The sequence below is a fragment of the Phoca vitulina genome, unplaced genomic scaffold, assembly GCF_004348235.1.
Source record: "Phoca vitulina isolate PV1807 unplaced genomic scaffold, GSC_HSeal_1.0 scaffold37, whole genome shotgun sequence".
In the NCBI taxonomy this organism is placed as follows: domain Eukaryota; kingdom Metazoa; phylum Chordata; class Mammalia; order Carnivora; family Phocidae; genus Phoca; species Phoca vitulina.
In genome coordinates, this window is record NW_022589740.1 from 475,135 (window position 1) to 496,588 (window position 21,454).

The following is a 21,454-nucleotide window of genomic DNA, read 5'->3' on the forward strand; positions in this document are numbered from 1 at the left end:
TTCTTGAGGAACTTCCATACTGTTCTCTCTAAAGTGGCTGGACTGGTTTACAATCCAAGCAACAGTGAACAAGGGTTCCCCTTTTTCCACATCCACACCAACACTTATTATCTCTTGTTTTCTTGACAGCCATTCTGATAGGTGTGAGGTGATATTGGGGCTTTGATTTGCATTTCCCTAATGATGAGGGATGTTGGGCACGTTTTCATGTACTTGTTGGCTGTCTGGATGTCTTCTTTGGAAAAATGTCTATTTAGTTCCTCTGCTCATTGTTTAATCAGATTGTTAGGTTTTCTTGTTATTGAGTTGTATGAGTTCTTTGTAAATTTTGGATCTTAATCTCTTATCTTATACATGGCTTATAAATATTCTCTCCCACTGTTTAGGTTACCTTTTTATTTTGTTAACTGATTCTTTTGTAGTGCAGAAGCTTTGAAGTTTGATGTAGCCCCCCTTATTGATTTAGTCCCTTGTTGTTTGTGCTTTTGGAGTCATATCAAAAAAGTGATTGCCAAGACCAACGTCGAGGGGCTTGTCTAGGAGTTTTATGGTATTAGGTCTTCTGTTTAAGTCTCTGGTCCATTGTGAGTTAATGTTTGTGAGTATTGTAAGACAGGGGTCCAATTTCATTTTTTCTCCATGTAGTTAACCAGTTTTCCCAGCACCATTTGTGGTGGTGTTCTTTTCCCATTGGATGTTCTTGGCTCCCTTATCAAATACTAGCTAACCAGACAAGCAGGGGTTCAATTTTGGGCTCTTTGCTCTGCTCCATTATCTACAGGTCTGTTTTTATGCCAGTACCGTGGTGTCTTAATTACTATAGCTTTGTAGTAGTGTGAAATCAGGAAGTGTGATGCCTCCACCTTTGTTCTTTCTGTGATGGCCTTGGCTATTTGGCGTCTTTTGTGGTTCCATACAAATTTTAGGATTGTTTACTCTATTCCTGTGAAAAATGCTGTTGCAATTTTGATAGGGATGGCAATGAATTTATAGCTAGCTTTGGGTATCAGGGACTTTTAATAATATTAACTCTTCTAATCCATGAGCCATTTGTTTGTGTCTTCTTTGATTTCTTTCGAACAAGTCTTGTAGTTTTCATTGTATTGATCTTTCACTTCCTTGGTTAAATTTATTTCTAGGTATTTTATTGTTTTTAATGCTACTGTAAATGGGATAGTTTTATGTTTTTCAGATATTTCATTGTTAGTGTATAGAAATGCAACTTGTTTTTGTTTTGATTTTATAGCCTGCAGCTTTACTGAATTCATTGGTTATCCAACAGTTTTTTAGTTGAGTCTGGGATTTTCAATATACAAGATCACATCATTTGAAAACAATGCCAAACTTCCAGTTGGAAAACCTTTTTTTTCTTTGTCTTGCTTGATTGCTCGAGATGGGACTTCCAGTACCATGTTGAGTAGGAGTGGTGAGAGTGACCATCCTGAGGCTCTCCTCCAGTTTTAATATTTTATTCAAGTTTTATTTTAAGTGATGATAATTTAAGCAGTTGAAGGAGGAGGGTCTAATTCCAAACAAAAGGGAAGACTAAAATGAACCCATTAAACTTCTAAAAAGCCAGCTGAGTGGTGATCATGCAACAGAAGTCTGATTTAGATCCCAAAGGTTGTCACCATGTGACTACAGTGATACACTCTTCCCATCTTGCAGCTGGAACTCTTGGCAGCTATGTCAGACTCTGGTGCAAAGGCAGCAGATCCGTAAGAGAGAGAATTAAGTCCTGAGTCGTGGCTTTCATCACGTCCGCCCTCTCTACCCCAAAACAGCACAGAGGAAACAGCTACTTTCCCTGACGACCACTTTGAGGAGGATGGAGTAAGAGGTGGTGATGTAGGGTAGAAAGAGGTCATGAAGATTCTGTCTAAAAACTCCTTTCAGACGAGTTTGTGCACAGCATCAAACAATGAGCCTCACCTCATTCAGGGCAGGAAACCCAGTTTGATTCTCAGAAAGTCACAATTTCATTCATTTACTCAATACAGATTTAAAGTGCCTATATTTTATCAGCTTCCACCGGCAGCCATTTCTCTAAAAAATAAACCTGAGCTCTTTAGAGTGGCCACCAAGTTCCCCCCAAGACTACAGGTGAAAGGATGTTTTTGGAATCGGATTTCTTATGTACCTTTGTAACCTTCAAGCTAAATCACCTTTAACCTGGAGGTCTAATATGATGTTCAACAAAATTGCATCCTGGACATACAATATTAAAAGGTACACTATGTTCCAAAGTTAAGTATACTGCAAAATAGTTTTAAACTGAACAACTGTCTAGTATTCATTTATGCTTGAAATTCCAGTCCCAGACCAGCCTGGTGTCCACTGGCATTGACATTTTTGCTTCATGGCAGAGCTGATGGCATCAGTTTGATACCTGGCTTTAGGATCTGAATATACCCTAGACCTATCAGGCTGGAATCATTCCCTTTGGCCAAGAAGCAGGTATCAGGGTCGATCTGATACTTGGCTGCTATTCCAAAGTGAGTGTTACCATTTCCTGCTGTTCATTCGAGATTGATAGAGGTTTCCAACTTCCTGTTCACCTTCTGGCAAAAGGAGCTGCTGAATTCTGTCCTGTCATTAACATTGATGCGAGGCTGGAATTCATCCATCTTGTAGCCAACTGCAAAGTTGCTCTGGGTCACTGGGGACTTTGTGGTCTCAAAATTCATCTGCTGGCCAGCCAGCCAGCCCTGGTAACTCAGCACACAGCACCTTGAATTGAAGGCCTGGTGTTGTGGTAGTTCAGGTTGATGGGCTTCTGCCTGTATCCTGCCTCAAATTTAGCATCTCCTACCCCACCACCCCCAGGGTTAGGCGAGCCAGATAAATCAAAGGTCAGCTTCAGTCCATGTGCAAGCTGATCTAACACAGTAATCTCAGTGCCTAGGCATGTGGTTGGGTTCCATTTCTCTGTAATATGGTACAGATTGGTTTCCAGACTGTGTGAGTTTTTGTTAATTGTGTCTTTTAAGGAATTTGGTCCATTTATATAAGATAGTAAATTTAGGGCTGGAGAGTTGTTCATGGTATTCCTTTGTTATCCTTTTCATGTCCATAGGATCTATAGTGATGGCCCTTCTTTTATTTCCGATAATAGTAATTTGTGTCCTTTTTTTTTTTGGTAACTTGGCTAGAGGTTTGTCAATTTTATTGATCTTTTCAAAGAACCAGCTTTTGGTTTTGTTGATTTTCTTTATTGATTGCCTCTGTCCAATTTTATAAATTTCTGCTCTAATTTTGCAATTCCTTTCCTTCTTACTACTTTGGATTTAATTTTCTCTTTTCTTTCCAGTTTTCTAAGGTGGAAGCTTAGATGATTGATTTAGATCTTTCTTCTTTTATAGTGTAGCTTTCAACAATATGAATTTTCCTTCAAATACTATTTTCCCTGCAACTTGCAAATTATGATAAGTTGTATTTTATTTAGTTGAAAATATGAAAAAATTTCTCCTATGACTTCTCTGACCCATTTGCCATTTAGTAGTGTGTTTTTTAATCACTGAGCATTTGGGGATTTTCCAGCTACCCTTCTGTTACTGATTTCTAGTTCATTACGTTGTGGTCAGAGAGCAAATGTATGATGTGTTTTATGCCTCAGAATGTGGTCTATCTTGGTGCATGTTCTGTTTGAGCCTGAGAAGGATGTATATTCTGCTGTTGTTGGTAAAGTATTCTTTAAATGTCCTTTAGATCCAGTTGATTGATGGTGTTGTTCAGTTCAACTGTGTCCTTATTGATTTTCTGCACGTTGGATCTGTCCATTACTGACAGCGGCATGCTGGCATGTCCAACAGCAATAGTGGACTCATTCATTTCTCCTTTTAATTCTAGTAGTTTTTTTTCATGTATTTTGACTCTCTGTTTTTAGGTACACGTACATTAAAGATTATTGTGTCTTCTTGGAGAATTGACTACTTTATTATCATATAATGAATGCCCTTCTTTATCCTGATAATTTTACTTGCTCTGACATCTGCTTTGTCTGAAATTAATATTGCTACTCCAACTTTCTTTCTTTATGTTAAAGACTTTATTTATTTATTTTTCAGAGAGAGAGCACAGGCAGGGAGAGCAACAGGCAGAGGGAGAAGCAGGTTCCCCGCTGAGCAGGGACCCTGATGGGGGACTTGATCCCAGGACCCTGGGATCATGACCTGAGCTGAAGGCAGATGCTGAACTGACTGAGCCACCCAGGTGCCTGCTTCTCCAACTTTCTTTTGATGAGTGTTAGCATGGTTTCTCTTTATCCACCCCTCACTTTTATTTTATTTTATTTTTTTGAGAGAAAGAGAGAGCTTGAGCAGGGATGGGGAGAGGCAGAGGGAGAGAGATAATCTTAAGCAGGCTCCATGCCCAGTGTGGAGCCCCACATGGGGCTCACTCTCACAACCCTGAGATCATGACCTGAGCTGAAATCAACAGTCTGGTGCTTAACGGACTGAGTCACCCAGGCGCCCCAGCCCCCTCACTTTTATTTGATCTGTGTCTTTGTATTTAGAGTGGGTTTCTTTTAGAAAACATGTAGTTGGGTCTTATTTTTAAAATCCGTCCTACAGTACTTTATTTGGTATATTTTGATCATGGATGTTTAAAAGGGTAATTTATATAGTTTGATTAACATTGGCCATATTTGTTTCTGTTTTAATTTGTTGCTTTTGTTCTTTGTTTTTTTGTCTTCCACTCTTTTTCTGCATTCTCTGTTTTTTTTAAAGATTATTTATTTTAGAGAGAGAGAGAAAGCACATGAGCAGGGGGAGGGGCAGAGGGAGAGGGAGAGAAAGAGAGAGAAAGAATCCTCAAGCAGACTCCCTGCTAAGCATGGAGCCTGATGTGGGTCTAGATCCCAGGATCCTGAGATCATGACCTGAGCAGAAATCAAGAGCCTGCCGCTCAACTGATTGAGCCACCCAGGCGCCCCTGCATTCTCTGGTTTTAATTGAACATTTACTTATATTAATTGCCTTCTCTTTTAGAATTTCAATTATACTTCTTTTATTACTTTCCTTAGTGGTTGCCCTTGAGTTTGCAATGCGCATTTTTAACTAATCCAGATCTGCTCTTGAATAGCACTGTGCCATTTCATGAGTACTGCCAGTACCTTACACAGAGTACTCCCATTTCCCCTCACACCCTTCATAACATTGCTGCCACTCATTTCACTGAGCGGTAAACTACAGTCACTAAATTTATTGTTGCTATTATTATTTTGAACAAACTGTTCTTTCTCTCTTATATCAATTAAGAATAAGAAAAATAAAATATTTTATTTTTACCTTCATTTATTCTTTCTCTAACACTCTTCCTTGCTTTATTTAAACCTGAGCTTCTGGCCTATATTTTCCTTTTTGATGATCATCTTTTAATGCCTCTTGCAAGGCCCATCTCTTGGTGCCACATTCCCTCCAGTTTTGTTTGTCTGAGGAGATCCTTATTTCTCCTTCACTTTTGAAGGATAATTTTGCTGAATACAGAATTCTAGGTTGGTGTTGTTTTTTGTTTTTTACATCTTAAATATTTTACTCCACTCTCTTACTTGCATGGCTTCTGAAGAGAAGTCCTGTGTAATTCTTTTTCTTGCTTTTCTATGTGTAACGTTTCCCTCCACCTCCTCCTCTGGCTTTTTCCAAGATTTCTTCTTTGTCTTTGATTTTCTGCAGTTTGAAGATGATATGCCCAGGCATAGATTTTTAAAGGTATATACCCTGCTTGATGCTCTCTTAGCTGTCTGGATTTGTGGTTTGGTGTCTCTGCTTAATTTTGGAAAATTCTCAGTCACCCTGCCTTCTGTATTTTTTCTGTTCTTCCATTTCTTTCTCTGTTTCTTCTCTTCTGGCATTCCCATCATTGGCATGGTATACCTTTTGTTATTATCCCACAGATCTTGGATAGCCCGTCCCATCCTTGTTATTACTTTTTTTCTCTTTGCATTTCAGTTTTGGAATTTTCTATTGGCATTTATTCAAGTTTATTACTGTCTCTTCCTTCGTTAGCCACTCTGATCTATTGATCACTAGTCAAAGGCATTAACTTTTGTTACAGTGTTATTTTGATTTCTGCTATTTAAAATAATTCTTTCTTACAGTTTTCATCTCTCTACTTTCATTGCCATCTGTTCTTGAATGTCGTTCACCTTTTCCATGAGAGTGTTATACATAGTAATCATGGTTTTAAACTCTCGGTCTGATAGTTCCAACATCTCTTCCACATCTGAGTCAGGTTCTGATGCTTGCTCTGTTTCCTTAAACTGTGTTTTGTTCCTTTGCATGCCTTGTGATTTTTTGCTGAAAGCTGGACATGTTGTACTGGGTGAAAGGAACTGAGGCAAATGGGTGTTTAGTGTGCAGCTTCATGTTTCTCTGACTAGGAGTCGGGCTGTGCCTACTGGCTCCATTTGCTGTAGCTGTCAGAGGCTGATAGTTCCTCTGGTGTCCCTGTTGTTGTCTCTCCTGTGTGTTTGGGTTTCCCTAGAGACTCTTTTTAAATAAAACCTGAAAGATGTAGTTATTTCCCTTGTATTCCTCAGTTATTATATAAGAGAAAATTTTATAATCCTATGATTAGACCTCAGTCTTTTAGTGAGCTCCCCCCTACCTCTGCCCCAGGGCCGTGATCTCTACAAGTGTTCTTTGGGTTTTACCCCCTTAGATGAGACAGGCCAGAAGGAGCTGGATTGGGGTATTCCCCTTCTTCTGTGGAAGGCTAGAGCTGGCTGTGGTGGTGTGTTTTTATCCCCCCAAGTGATAAGCTTTGGGAAATCACATCAGTTAGATCTGGTGATATAATTTCTCTTGAGGACTGGGTGTGTAAACAGCAGGTGCTCTAATGTCCACAACAGCCAAAATATGGAAAGAGCCCAGATGTCTATTGACATGAATGGGTAATGAAGATGTGGTATATATACACAATGGAATATTACTCAGCCATCAAAAGAATGAAGTCTTGCCATTTTCAATGATGTGGATGGAACTAGAGGGTATTATGCTAAGTGAAATGAGTCAGAGAAAGACATACCATATGATTTCATTCATATGTGGAGTTTAAGAAACAAAACAGATGAGCATAGGGGAAGGGAAGGAACAATAAAATAAGAAAAAAACAGAGAGGGAGTTAAAGTTTAGTGTGCTAAAGTTTAGTAAAAGACTCTTAACTCTAGGAAACAATCTGAGGGTTGCTGGAGGGGAGGGAGGTGGGTAGGGGATGGGGTAACTGGATGATGGGCATTAAAGAGGGAACATGATGTAATGAGTACTGGGTGTTATATGCAACTGATGAATCACTAAATTCTACCCCTGAAACTAATAATACACTATATGTTAACTAAATTGAATTTAAATAAAAAATTAAAAAAAAAAGAACAGGTGCTCTGGGTGTATTTCAGAATTGCTACTTTCCCTTCACCCTGTCATAAGCAGGAGATGATTTTTCTATCTTCACTGTGAGAACCTGGCATGGCTCCTGCCCATCTCCAATTTTTTGAGCAGTGCTTTGCCCCATGACCTCAATTCTCTGATCGGCCTAAGAACAGTTGTCGATTTTCAGTTTCTTCTTGTGAGGATAGGAGTGATGGCTTCCAGGTTCCTTATATGCTGGATCAGAAACCGGAAGTCTCCTCCTCCACTTCTGAAGGTTAGTTTTACTGGATATAGAATTCTTGCTTTTCAGTTTTTAAATTTTAGTACTTTGAGTACATCATCTCACTATCTTTTGGCCTTTCTGTTTTCTGATGATAAATCAGCTGTTGACCTTGTTGAGGATGCTTTACATGTGATGAGTCAGTTCTCTCATGCTTCTGGATTCTTTGTCTGTGGCTTTCAGTAGTTGGATTATGATATATCTGGTGTGGCTGTCTTTTAATTTATCCTGTTTAGATTTTGTTGCACTCCTTGGTCGGTAGATCCACATCTTTAATCAAATTTGGGAAATTTGCAGCCATTATTTCTCCCAGTAAATGTTCTACCTCTCTCTCTCTCCCTTCTCCTTCTAGGAATCTCAGTAGACATATGTCGGTGTGCCTGATGGTGTCCCCCAAATATCTGAGGTTTTGTTAATTTGTATTCAGTCTTTTGTCTTTTCTGTTCCTCAGATTGGATAACCTTAATTGTCTTATCTTCAAATTCATGGATTCTTTCTTCTGCCTGTTCAAGTCTGCTATTGAACAATTTTATTTAATCTCCCATTTTAGTTATTGTACTAATTTTAGCTCCAGAATTTCTGGTTGGTTTCTTTTTATAATCTCTTTCTCTTTATTGATAGTCTCTATTTGATGGGCCATCCTTCCCATACTCTAGTTTTTTCACACAGTGCTTCCTTTATCTCTTTGAGCATATTTAAAATAGTTGACTTTATGCTATTAATAGTAAGTCCAACATCTGGACTTTTTCAGTTAGTTCTTACTGATTGATTCTTAACCATCTGCGTATGGGCTATACTTTTTTTTTTTTTTAAGATTTTATTTATTTATTTGACATAGAGAGACAATGCAAGAGGAGGAATGCAGTGGGAGTGCAAGAGGGAGAAGCAGGCTTTCTGCTGAGCAGGGAGCCTGATGCGGGCCTCGACCCCAGGACCCTGGGATCATGATCTGAGCCGAAGGCAGACGCGCTTAACGACTGAGCCACCCAAGTGCCCCTGGGCTACACTTTCTTGTTCCTTGGCATGCCTTATAACTTCTGTTGAAAACTTTACATTTTGTCTGTTATAATGGGACAGCATTGGATTTTCCCCCTTCCCCAGGTTTGTTGTTTTTGCTTCTTATTGTAGTACTGGTTGTCTGTTTGGTGACTTTTCTGAACTAATTTTGTAAAGTCTGTGTTCTTTGTCAGTGTGGCCGCTGGAGTCTCTCTGTTCTATTAGCTCAGTGGTCGGCTGATCATTCAGCAGAGATTCTTTAGATGACCGGGACCAAAAAACCCTCCCCGTCTCTGCTGAGGGGCTCTGTGTTGGGGCATAGCTTCAACAATCAACGAGACAGTTCACAACTACACCTTAGCTTAACTTAGCTTTTACAGAGCCTCAAGGTCAGCCACAGGTGAGAGCTATGGTCTCTCCTGAGCCTTTACACGGCCCTGGGCATGCATGTGGCCTTCTAGATTCCCAGAAATATGTGGGGGCTTTTCAAAGCCCTTATTCCAATACCCAGAGCTCCTCATTCCCTGGTCTTTCCACCCCCACCTTTTAGCCAATCTATTGTGATCTGTTATCCACTACCTCATGCATCAGTGACTAAAACATTTGCCTAGAAAGGTTTTCGACAAATGGCCCCAGATAGCAGCTTTATCACGAGGCCAGAAATCCAAGCCTTTAGAGCATGTCTCCCAGGGAACCTCCAGACAGATCAAATAATGGCAATTCTTTGCAAATAAGGTCCATTCTTCCCCCTCTGGTGCCTGACCCAGGGATGCAGACTGTTATTTTAAAGGCTAACACTCATTGACGCATTGGGGGATGGGCTAGGGTAATATGAAATGCTGCTTATGGAGATTCAGGCATTTTTTTGGAATAAGTGCCCCCCAGGTTACTGCATGGTTTTGCGTAGATTCTAGAGTTCCAAATGAGTTTATTTTGCCTGTTTTTTTTTTTTCATTGATTTTTATGCAGATGTGGATTTTTGGATTTCCTTACTCTGACAATTTTTGTTCTCATCACCCACGAGTGAGTTTCTTAAGAGTAAATAGGTTCTGTATTTTATTTATCTACATGCTGAGGAAACTTTTGGTCACAGGATAGATGTTTGCTACATACTTGTTGCATAAAGGATTGCATGGATCAGTAGGAATTGAAAACAGAGACATTTGAGAAGCTTGGCCATGACTGGAAGTAGGTATGTGGTGCCTGGAGGGGAGATAGTTTTGAGGGAGTTGTTTTTTTTTTTTTAATTGAACACATTTATAGGATGTGGTGAGGAAACCGCTGGAGTGAGAACATTAAAAAATCTGTATTACTACATGGCTGTGTTCACCATCTTTGTTTTTGGCAATGGTGTGACTCTGGCCCTAAGTCAGCCTGTGGTTCCCTTCATCCTGAGCTCTTTCCTTTCACATCTGTCTGCTTAGAGTCTCTACAGTAGATGTTTATGGAAAAATATATTCTTTCTTACAGTGCTTTTTTGAGATAAAATTCACATACCATAAAATTTCACTTGTTTTAAGTGTACAGCCCCAGTGATTTTTAGTGTATTTATAGAGTTGTGCAACTATCACCACTATTATCCAATTTTAGAACATTTCCAGAGCCTCAGAAGGGTCCCTTGTGGCCGTGTGCAGTCCTCCCCATCCCTCGCCCCTAGTGTCTGGCAAGCATGGGTCCACTTTCTGTGCTCGTGGAGTTTAGGTTTTGTGCTCACTGAGGGAGCTCGAGCGTGGTTCCGTGTTCCTTCTCAGGCAGAGCTGAGACCCCAGCCCACCCTGTGTGCTCCCACCACAAGCCAGGTTAGCTGGGAGACCTCAGTGGGCCCTTCTCGACAAGGATGCCCGCTAGAATAAAGCCCACTGCCCTAAGGCAACCAACATGTGTCGTAAATTAGCTTATCTCGGGGCGCCTAAGTGACTCAGGTAGTTAAGTGTCCAACTCTTCATTTCAGCTCAGGTCATGGTGTCAGGGTCGTGAGATCGAGTCCCGCATTGGGCTCTGTGTTGGGCCCGGAGCCTGCTTACGATTCTCTCTCTCCCTCTGCCCCTCCCCCACATCCCCCTGCTTACACGCTCTCTCTCTCTAAAAAAAAGAAAAAATCAGCTTATCTCCTCTCTTCCTACAGGGCACTAGCTATGGAGCATTCTTGGGAAAACAGAAAAACAGTCCTTCAGATCACTTGCCTGTAGGCTAAATCCTGATTGAGAGGGCTTTAATGAGAAAGGATGGGGAATAGGATCAAGCCTTCAGAGACTTCTGAACCAGTCGTTATTTTAACAGGTCATTACAAGCTGCCTCTCCACGCCCCGGTACTCTGTATCAGGTACTGTGTGGAGCTAAGGATGTAGGATTCCTACCCTGGAAGAGCCCATAGCCTCTCAGGGTTGCTGATGACAGGCTTGCCCATGACATTGTCAGACAGGAAGGTAACAGATCTCCAGGTGGTGGGAAGACTCTCCTTCTTGGATGGCTCACTGGGAGGAGAGCTCTGTGGTCCTAGAAAATTAAGCAGGCTGGGGAATACCAGGCAGACATTGTCCTAATCTGTACTCTTCTGGGGAAGAATGTTTTAAATTTCTCCCAACATATTTGTTCATGGAAGCCAAAGATCAGCGTTTTATTAGGAGGGAGCTGTAGTGAGCTGGAATGAGTCTCATCTTCAGTGGTGTGATCTTGCTCAGGAAGTGGACCTCCAGATGGTCTTGGACTCCTTGGTGAACCACCAGAAACACCAATTCATTTAATGAAACATACAAGTTAGGAATGTGTATTTGCATACCGTGAAGTAATCTCGGGCACATGTGAAAACACATCACGAAATACCACAAGGCATTTCATGGAATGTCCTGCTGTGTCTGGTTTTTCTAACAGTCATTTGCTATTCATTCGTTTGTTTTCTGCCAGCTCTTGTTGGATAATTGGTACCAGGTTTCAGATTTTAGGAAAAATGTAGGATTAAAAACTCAAAATTGGGAAAATTCTATCCAATATTTGTGTATGCATACGAAGGGGCAAAAAATTGGCACCATTTAGTTTTATCAGCAGGACACCTCGTTCAGGGCAGGGAGAGGGGGCAGGGTTTGAGAACCACTCACTACAAGTCGCTGGGGAGGATTGTGTAGGAGTTCTCTTCAAAGAGTGGAAGCCCTTCTTTATCGACTGCCTGCTGGCCATTCCTTATCCTTTTCCGTGGGGAGCTGCATCCCCGCCTCTCACTGCCTCACTCTGTGATGGGCATACCAGGGGAACCCAGTCGGCTAAGAGTTCTGGACCCAGCTGGTGCACTGTAACCTGGTGGCAAAGATCTCTTTTGTTTTATTTTCCTTATCTGCAAAATAGAAATGATAATATTCCCTTGCTGATGTCTCAATTTTTCCCATGAAAGTCAAGTATTAATGAATAAATATAAAGAATCATTAATTGTTTTGCCTGGGGATTGTGTAGTCATGATTCCGTCTCTCCCTGGATGGATTCCCAGTGGCTGCCTCCATGATGGTTCCCGGTGGCCCCACCTTGTGGGATGCATGCCCCATGTGTCAGCCTCTCACAGTGGGGTTGTCCTGCGTGTCCAGAGTGTGGCAGGAGTGATGTTGTGCCCCTTGAGATTAGGCTACACAAGGCACTAGTGTGGCTCTGTCCTCTGGGGAAGCCAGCTGCCTTGTGGCCACAGCCATCCTGCGGACCATCCCGCCTGATGAGGCCTCTGGCCAGCAGCCATCCGACTGACTTCGAAGTGGCTGTTGCCTAGACGTAGATGTTGCAGCCTTTCACGCCTTCAGATGACCGCAGCCCCAGTCGCTGCTTTGCTGGAACCTACAGAGATCCGAAGCCAAAGAGACGCGGCTGAGTCGTTCCAAGCCTCTGACTCTCTGAGTTAATAAACGCTTGCTGGTCTCCTGCTCTGTTCTGGGGTAACTTGTTATGCAGCGTTAGGTAACTGATACAGTCCTCGAATAGAAAAATGTGTGTATTTGCCCATAGAACGTGTGCTGGTCACTTGGAGGCCACTCAGCTTAACCAACACTCGAGAAACAAAAGTGAAAGCGAATGATGGAAGGGCGGGAAGGTAGGATGTAGACGTGCCTGTGAAGGTTTGTTCCCCACTGAGGCCGTCTGTCCTGCACGAATGCCCAGAACGACACCGTAGGTACCTTCCACCAGCTTCCGTGACCCGCCAGCAGATGTGTTTCCACCTGACAGCCTGAGGAGTTTCCTCCAGAGGAGGCCTGCTGGCGCCTCTTCTGCGCAGCCCGGCCCTGCGTGCCACCCTCTGGTCATGGCAGCCTCTGGAGGGACAGGGGACACCAGGAGCCCAAACGCGAGAACCTATAACGTCAGTGTGAGGAGATCATCCTGTCTTCCCCGGACAGCCTCCCTCCACGCCTTCCTGTGTCTGCACGTGCTCTTCGTCGCGCCGTCGGCCAGCTCTGGTCACCGCCCTGCTGACCCCAAGGGGCTGACAAACAAGTGGCTGCCCCAGGGGCATGGCCACGGCAGCTGTCTTCATGGCACGGCTGGAGCTTGCAGCTCCCGGGATGTGCAGCTGGCCTGAAGCGGATACAAGGGAAGGACGGCAGCAGCGGACACACGCTGAGCCCACGAGAGCAGACGGGACACTCGTCCATCCTCGTTGCCTCTGCCCCTGCTGGCATGCCCGTCCCGCGGAAGTCAGGGCCTCTCACCAGGGAGCTACACACACACCTCTGGGGCAAGCGGGCCATAGCCGGAGCCCACGAGGGGTTGGCAGGTGAGGGCCGCGGGCGAGCTGCTGCAGCAGGGGGTCCTGTCTGTGGGGCCCTGACCAGCAACACGCCGGACACGCGGTTCAGCGAGAGGTAGTCCGGCCTGGCCGTCGCCGCCCTACAGAACCACCCCACCTGGCCCCAAACACGTCACACCATTCAGGACCAGACAGAAGGAGCCCACTAAAGAAGCACTTGGTTGTTACTTGTACTGCAAGACTAGTAGTGGGAGTTTTGATGTCAGGCCTCTTTTCTGTTCCTAAGAATTATTGAGGATCCCACAGATTTTTGTTTATGCAGGTTATGGCTACAGATATTCATCCTAAAAATTAAAGAAATTGGAAACTATTTATTTATAAATGAGAATAATAAACCATTACATGCTATTATAAATGACATCTTTTAATAAAAATATCTATATTTTCCAAAATTAAAAAAATCTGATGGGACAAGAGGGACATTGTTTTACATTTTGAAATGCAGTGGGCAGGCTGGAGACCTGCGAGCTGGGGGTGGGTCTGAGCCATAGGCCCTGAGAGCCAGAGCGCAGAGGCACCTGCTGGTCCGGGGGCAGGAGAAGACCCTGTCCCGCTCAGCAGTCAGGCACACAGGGAGTCACTCCCCTTTCTGCCCTATCCAGGCCTCCGTGGACGGCTGAGCCCCACCCTCACTGCTTTCCTCAGTGTGCAGATTCAGGTGTGAACCGCCCAGAATAGTGTTGAACCACATACCTGGGCCCCTGTGGTCCAGGCCGGGTGACACATAAGATTGGCCATCACACCCCAGGAGTGAGACAGAGCTTATCCTGGTCTGTGGCTCCTGCAGACCCCCGTCCTGGTCTAGAACTGGTGTAAGGGAGCCTGAGCCCACGTGGGGGTAGGAGGAGCACCACGTGGAGGAGGAGCACCATGTGGACTGGTGCCTGGAGCGGAGACCAAGGCTGAGGAGGACAGTCCTGGCTCCCTGTGCCTCCAGATCAAGTCCTGGGGCTCCCCCCGTCGGCAGCTCCACTGGCCACACCTTCTTTACCTTTTCATTTGTCGGTGGACAAACAACTTTGGTCATTTCCATATCTTGGATTGTGAATAATTCTGCAATGAACATGGGAGTGCAAATATCTCTTCTAGATCCTATTTTCATTTCCTGTGGATATGTACCCAGAATGGGATTGCTGGATCTAGTTCTATTTTTCACTCCTTGAGGAACCTCCACACTGCTTTCCAGAGCGGCTGCACCAGCTTGCGTTCCCACCAACAGTGTAAGAGGGTTCCCCTTTCTCCGCATCCCTACCAACACCTGTTGTTTCTTGTCTTTTTGATGAAGGCTGTTCTGACAGGTGTGATATCTCATTGTGGCTTTGATTCGCATTGTGGAGATGAGTGATGTCGAGCATCATTTCATGTGTCTGTTGGCTGTCTGTATGTCTTCTTTGGAAAAAATGACTCTTCAGTACCTCTGTTTTAAATCGGATTTTTTTTTTTTTTTGCTATTGAGTTATTTAAAATATTTTGGACGTTAACCCCTTGTCAGATATATGATTTGCAAATATCTTCTCCCATTCAGTAGGTTGCCTTTTCATTTTGTTGATAGTTTCCTTTGCTGTGCAGAAGCCTTTAAGTTTTGCTTATTTTTATGTTCCTTTTGTATTTGGTGTCAAATCCAAAAAGTCATTGTCAAGGAGCTTACCCCCTATATTTTCTTCTAGGAGTTTTTATGGGATTAGGTCTCATGTTTAAATATTTAATCCATTTTACTTGACTTTCTGCGTAAGATTTAAATAGGGGTCTAGTTTCATTCGTTTCCATGTGGCTGTCCAGTTTCCCCAATACCATTTACTGAAGAGACTGTCTTTCCCCCTTGTATATTTTGTCTCCTTTGTCATAGATTAGTTGACCATATAGCATGGGTGTATTTCTGGGCTCTTGGTTTTCTGTTCCATTAGTCTGTGTGTCTGTTTTTACGCCAGTACCAACCTGTTTTGATTACTTCAGTTTTGTAATATAGTTTGGAATCAGGAAGTGTGATGCCTCCAGCGTTGCTCTTCTTTCTCAAGATTGCGTTGGCTATTTGGGGTCTTTTGTGCTTCCCTACAGTTAGTAGGCATTTCAGTCTGGAGGAGTCGTGGGCCTTGCATCTGGGGATGTGCTGAGGCCGGTCTAGCAATAGTTCATCTCAAGCGCAGAAGAGAAGCCCCTGGGAATTCACACGTTGTTTGTTCGTGTCTCCGTGTCACGAGCCAGCCATGACAGATAAATGGTGTTCATGGTTACCGATGCACCGACAGACTGGAGCTCCTGGGGGGGGCGCTGACCCAGCATTTCCCTGAGAGTACAGGGCTGGGGCACGAGAACCCACGGGACCACAGGTGCTCACAGGGCATCCTGGACATCGATGCTGGCCAGGGGGCGGTCCCTGAGCTGGTCATCTCTGGCCGTCCGTGATTTGTGTCCCAACGGGCCATTCAGCCAGCAAACATTCACTAACACCCACTCTGAGCCAGAAGTGTGTGAGTGCATGGAACGCCTCCATGGGCAAAAAGGCAAAGATGCCTACCCTCTAACGGGGACACGGGTAGTTATGATAAACGCAAGCACACGGATCATCATCACATGCCGTCAGGATGTTCTGGGTGCCAAGGTGGGAATGAGCAGGGCAGGACGCGCTAGACTAACCACCAGGGGGCAGCCTCCTCCAGGCTAGCCCGCGCTTCTCCTCACCGTGCTGGTCCCTAAGACTGCGGGGCCAAGAGTGGAGCCCAAGCTCGGTGTCTGTCCCGATACAGGCCGGGACACCAGAGGGCCCTAGAAAGGGGCGTAGGAAGTGCAGACTCCTGCTTGACCGCCTGCCCCAGCCCTCGACAAGCAGCTCCCAACCCCGGATCCCCAATCTGAGGGCGGCCCTGGGTGGGGCAGGCAAACCGACCTTCAAAGCCTAGCCTGTCCTTTTTGGGAAAGTGGGAGCCAGAAATAAGCAACCGTTCTCTTACAAGTTTTTAAAATCATATCATCAGCTGCTCTTTTAAACTCCCCCAAGTTTGGGTACTTAATAACAGAAACACTAAGCATATTTAAACACTTTCCGATACAGTTGAAGATCTGGAATCAAACTTTAAAAGTAAAGTTTGAAATGAGGTAAAAGTCAGAACAGTCAGTGAGGATCTTGATGAGAAAAGTATGTCCCCAGGCTGGGATGATGCTGAACATTTTGCCACCAAGAACATTTCAAAGGAGGCAATTAGCAATGAGTTGCATCTACGGGTGTTTAAATAAGATATGGGCAAGGTTAATCGTCCCCATTCGCACAATTGCATTTCTCGGCTCGCCTGGCAAATGCCCTCCCTCGAAATCTTCTTTTTCTGGTGGTGGTTCCCTTTGCTCTGCATGGCCCGGGCATCTCACCATGGGCAGAGCTGCTTTTCTGTCCTACTTTCATCCTCAGACTGCATTGATGTGTAATGTCCTGGAGTCGGTTTTCTGTGCAGCCCTATTTTCTTCAGCATACAGAGCAGTGCTAACTTCAAACATTTACAGAGTTGTTTCTCCAAGGAGAAGCACACGCTGGAAAGAAAAATGAAAGTTTCACTGGGTGAGGTCACAGTGGCAACTGGGGGCTTGCGCTGCAGAAGCGTTGTCTTATCCAGGACAGTCCCTGGACGTCCAGCTACGAAGCGGTGTCTGCGCAGTGTGCTCTGGGGAGAGACGGTGGTTTCTGAGGGATCAGCACAACGGGGGACTTGCTGTTGTCTGGTGAACCCGATGAGAGACAAGATGGGAAGGTAAATACACACACACACACACACACACACAAACACACACACACGTTTTTAAATCAGTGCGTTAAGGATCATGTCATAATGCTGCTTTTCAAACTTCTCTTTTTTTGTTTTTTGCTGTCTTCTCCACTCGTCCCTCTGGAGACCCATCCGTGTGTCCGCACAGGTGTGGCGACCCCGTGGCCTGCGGCCCTCGGCGCACGCATGGGTGCACTCAGGGGACGCTCACCTCGCAGGTGCTTACCCACGTGCTTGTTCACAGGGGAAGGGGCTGCGTTGCATTGTTCTGAAAGCGGGGTAGTAAAATGCTCTGTTCTGGTTGGTCTTCCATGAACCTGAATTTATTTGGCACCCTTTAAAAAGCATTTAATTGAGCTCCACCTTTGGTCACTATGAACAATGCATCAGTAAGTACTTGTGTCCTTGCATTTTAAAAAACACTATGTTTTTTTAGAGCAGTTTTAGGTTTACAGCAAAATTAAGAAGAAGGTGCAGGGATTTCCCGCATTATCCCTGCCCACCCCCAGAACCCACCATCAACATCCCCACCAGATGGTGCATTTGTTACACTGAATGGATCTGCATGGATGCATCATCCTCACCCAGGTGCATGGCTCACGTCGGGGTCATGCTTGGTGGTGTGCGTTCTGTGGGTTGGGACACATGTATGATGATGTGTATCTGGCCCTACAGTGTCATACAGCGTAGACGCAGTGCCCTAAAAATCCCCTGTGCTCCACCTGCTCACCCCCACCCCCCCAGCTCCTGGAAACCACTGATCTCTCTACTGGCTCCAGGGTTTTTCCTTCTCCAGAATGTCAGAGCATTGAAATCATAGACGCCCTTGTATTTTTATTTCTATGGGGTAAATGAAAGGTGGATATAGAAGTTTAATTTCGATTTTCAATTGCTCTTTGCTCATCTTTATCCGCTGTAGATGCTGGAAAGGTAAAAACCTGCCTGGTAAAGCGTCACAGCTGGAATGGCCAATAGACCGAGCCTTCGGAGACGAGCCTGTCCTGACGCTGCTTGAACTGCAATTGGTGCTGAGCCGGGCACAGAGTCAGGAGAGACGGAGCCGGCTCTGTAAGTCAGCCATTAGCTCAGCGAGCGTTCACTGAGCATCTACTATGTTCTGGTAGGAGGTTTGAAGGACATAGAGACACAGATACAGACGGAGATGCTAGAGGACAAAGGGGCGTGTGTGAGCGGTTTGTAGGACGGTGCCAGGTGCCACGGGGCCGTGACACACCAGAGCGACCGTGGTCTGGGTCGGACGTGCTCACACAGGCCTAACGAGGACCTGGAATGGGAAGGGGGAAGCGCCTCCTAGGCACCAAGAGCACTGTGGAGGTGGGCAGGAGCCTGGTCTGCTTCTTGGAATGGAGAGGAGCCAGCGTGGCAAACGGCCAGCGCCGGAGACACAGGACGGGCCAGGCCAGACGCGGCCCTGCTGTTCCTTCAGGGCTTTTGAACTCGGGGGTGAGGAATGGATGTTCGGGTTGATGGTTTCATGATGTAGCTTTCCCCTATTTTTAAGTTTATTGTAAAACAGCATAGCGATAAAAATCACTTTATCTACTTTTTTCCAGATTTGCCTGATTATCTTTTTAGAATAAATTCTAGAAGTGACTCAAAACGGATGCCTATTAAAGTTTTGCCGCCTGTTCCCAAGCTGTCACCTCCAGCTGCTGTGGGGCAGAACCCCCCCCCCAACGGTGGCAGGGCTGGGCCTTGCCTGGACCCCGTCAACCCCGCGCCGTTGGTCTTTTAAGCACTCCCAGTCCATCGGGTGGGAAATAAGGTTTCATTATTTCTTGCACTTCTTTTACTGGGCTTGTGGCTGAATTTCTCTGTGATGCTACAACATTATGGAACCCTTGTTTCTCTTTAGGGGTTTATATTTTCCTAAAATGAGCTGTGGGATTGAATAATAGGGATACAGAATGGATCTAGGGCTCTCTGTCTTTTAAAAATACCGCTTCCTCTGGTAGCCGCATGAATCGCTCCTCTCTACAGACGTAAGATACCCCTGGGGTGCTTGAGTCCTACGTTCCACGGTGACCTAGTGATGACATTGAAGAGGGTCAGTCAGGAAGGTGTCTTCAGACGTGAGCTGCGTGACCACTTCTCTCCTCGTAGGGGTACAGTGAGGAGCAGAGGACGTGTGCGGAGAGCCTGGCACGACATTCTTGCTTTAAAAAATGTTTCCACCAAAAGCTGCTCTTCTTTCCTACTATTTGTTCTCAGGATATTTCTATGGGGATCTATAAACCGATGAGCCAGGAGCCTCAATACACCGAAAGAAAAAATTGTAGCCCTGTGTTTTTAAAAGACAGGCATGTCATCAGCACAAGCAAGATGAAGTAACAGATGTGGGAAAACGTGATAATTCATTATGAATTCTGTGATTCTCACGGCGGGGGGGGAAGGTGAAGGCAGGAACCACATTGTCTTCCATACCGTGGGCGCTTACCTGGTGCCGGGCACTGTGCGGCGGGCACCCGAGTGCATGTTCTCCATCACCCCCTGACGTGGACCATGCAGTTTACACTGCGGAAACCGGTCATAAATCTGGAAACTGGGAAGCGCCAGTACGAATGCCCGGATAAGCCAGCTCTCTGGCACCTTGTGTATTCCCGATTCCCTCCGTCGACAGTCGCTCATGGCCATCGAAGTACCCAGTGGTCGGTACAAACCCAGACCTTCAGTGTATACATATACTGACAAACAGCAGCTAAGAGAAACAAGAAAGGTTTTTGAGAAAAGAAACCCATTCTTTTTTCTCAAGAAAAGTGCTTCTATTCTTTTGTGGTTTTTCTGGAAAAACCACAAGGTTTCCACAGAAGGTTCCAGAAAAACCATTGCCCCCAAAACAGCATTCTTTAAATACTGAAATGAATGCTGATTGGATTGCATGGGATTTCCATGGCAGGAGCGCACGTGTGACCTTGGGGCCCATAAAGAATGCTTGTGCACGGTGAGTCCTGCAGGCTCATGACACTTCACCCTCCGTGCTCTGAGCACCGAGAGGCGTGCGCAGCAGGACCGCATCTGCATCCTCACCCGGGAGCTACTCCCTGCATTGATCTCTCCTGGGCCTGTCAGTTTGCATCTGAACCCAGGGAACTGATGAGGTTGCAGATGGATGAGTCTGGAAACATCCTCCATGAAGCAGTTTCCTTCGGTTCCTTCATCTTCCTTGTGCTTTAAAATTAATGAGGAGGTAGCCCGGCCACTGTGTTAGCCGCACAAGGACCAAGTATTCTTGTTGTGGGGAGCACGAGCGAGCGGTTACATTTCCAAATACTTACTGTGTTTCCACAGAAGGTACTTGCTCATGGGTGATCTTGGAAATACTTCTAATGCCTGAGGATAATAAGCTGTCTCACCATGTGCTCCAGAAACTTGACTTTGCCAGAAATATGGGTTTTCAAAGACAAAAATATGGCATAAATTAAAAAATCATTTCCGGCCAGCTCCCAATGCCCATTCACTGAAAAAGAGAGTTTAGATTCTCTTGGTTCCATTTCATGGATATGGCAGGAAGTTAACCATGCAAGTCAATCCAAAGTAGTAGCTTTGCTTTGTTTCAGTTGTAGCAACGGGGAGTATATTAGTCAGAATTCTCCCGAGAAGCAGAACTGATAGGATATATATGAATATTCCTTCTTTCCTTCCCTTCCTTCCTTCTTTCCTTCCCTTCCTTCCTTCCTCCCTCCCTCCCTTCCTTCCTTCCTTCCTTCTCCCTCCCTCCCTCCCTTCCTCCTTCCTCCCTTCCTTCCTTCCTTCCTTCCTTCCTTCCTTTCTTCCTTCTTTTATTTATGATAAAGAATTGACTGGTGTGATCATGGAGACTAAGTCCAAATCTACAATAGGGGCCCAGCAGGCTGGAGACCCAGGGAGGCCAACAGCGTAGATAAAATCTAAAGGCCATCTGTCTGCTGGAGAATTCCATCTTACTCAGGGGAATTTTTTGTTCTATTCATGCCCTCAACTGATTGGATGAGGCCCACCCACACTAGGGAGGGCAAAGTTAATGTCATCCAAAAGCACCAGTCCTGAAACACCTAGAATAATGATTAGCTAAATATCTGGGCACCCCATGGCCTGGTCAAACTGACACATAAAATTAAACATCACGAAAAAGATGACATTTAAACCTGGAAATGGGGGAGCATAGGAAAACAGAGTAAGTCTGAAGAAGGCTCTCCATGTCTTTCTTGCATGAAATCCTCATGCTGTCAGAACCCCACACATGAGGAGGGCTGGCCAGTTGGAGGCAGTTCAGTTT

At 44.9% G+C, this 21,454-nt stretch overlaps 1 pseudogene; it reads right to left on the reverse strand.

Moving 5' to 3' along the window:
• Nucleotides 1–1,362: 1,362 nt before the first annotated feature.
• LOC116646636 lies at nt 1,363–19,833 on the reverse strand (annotated as a pseudogene).
• Nucleotides 19,834–21,454: the final 1,621 nt, after the last annotated feature.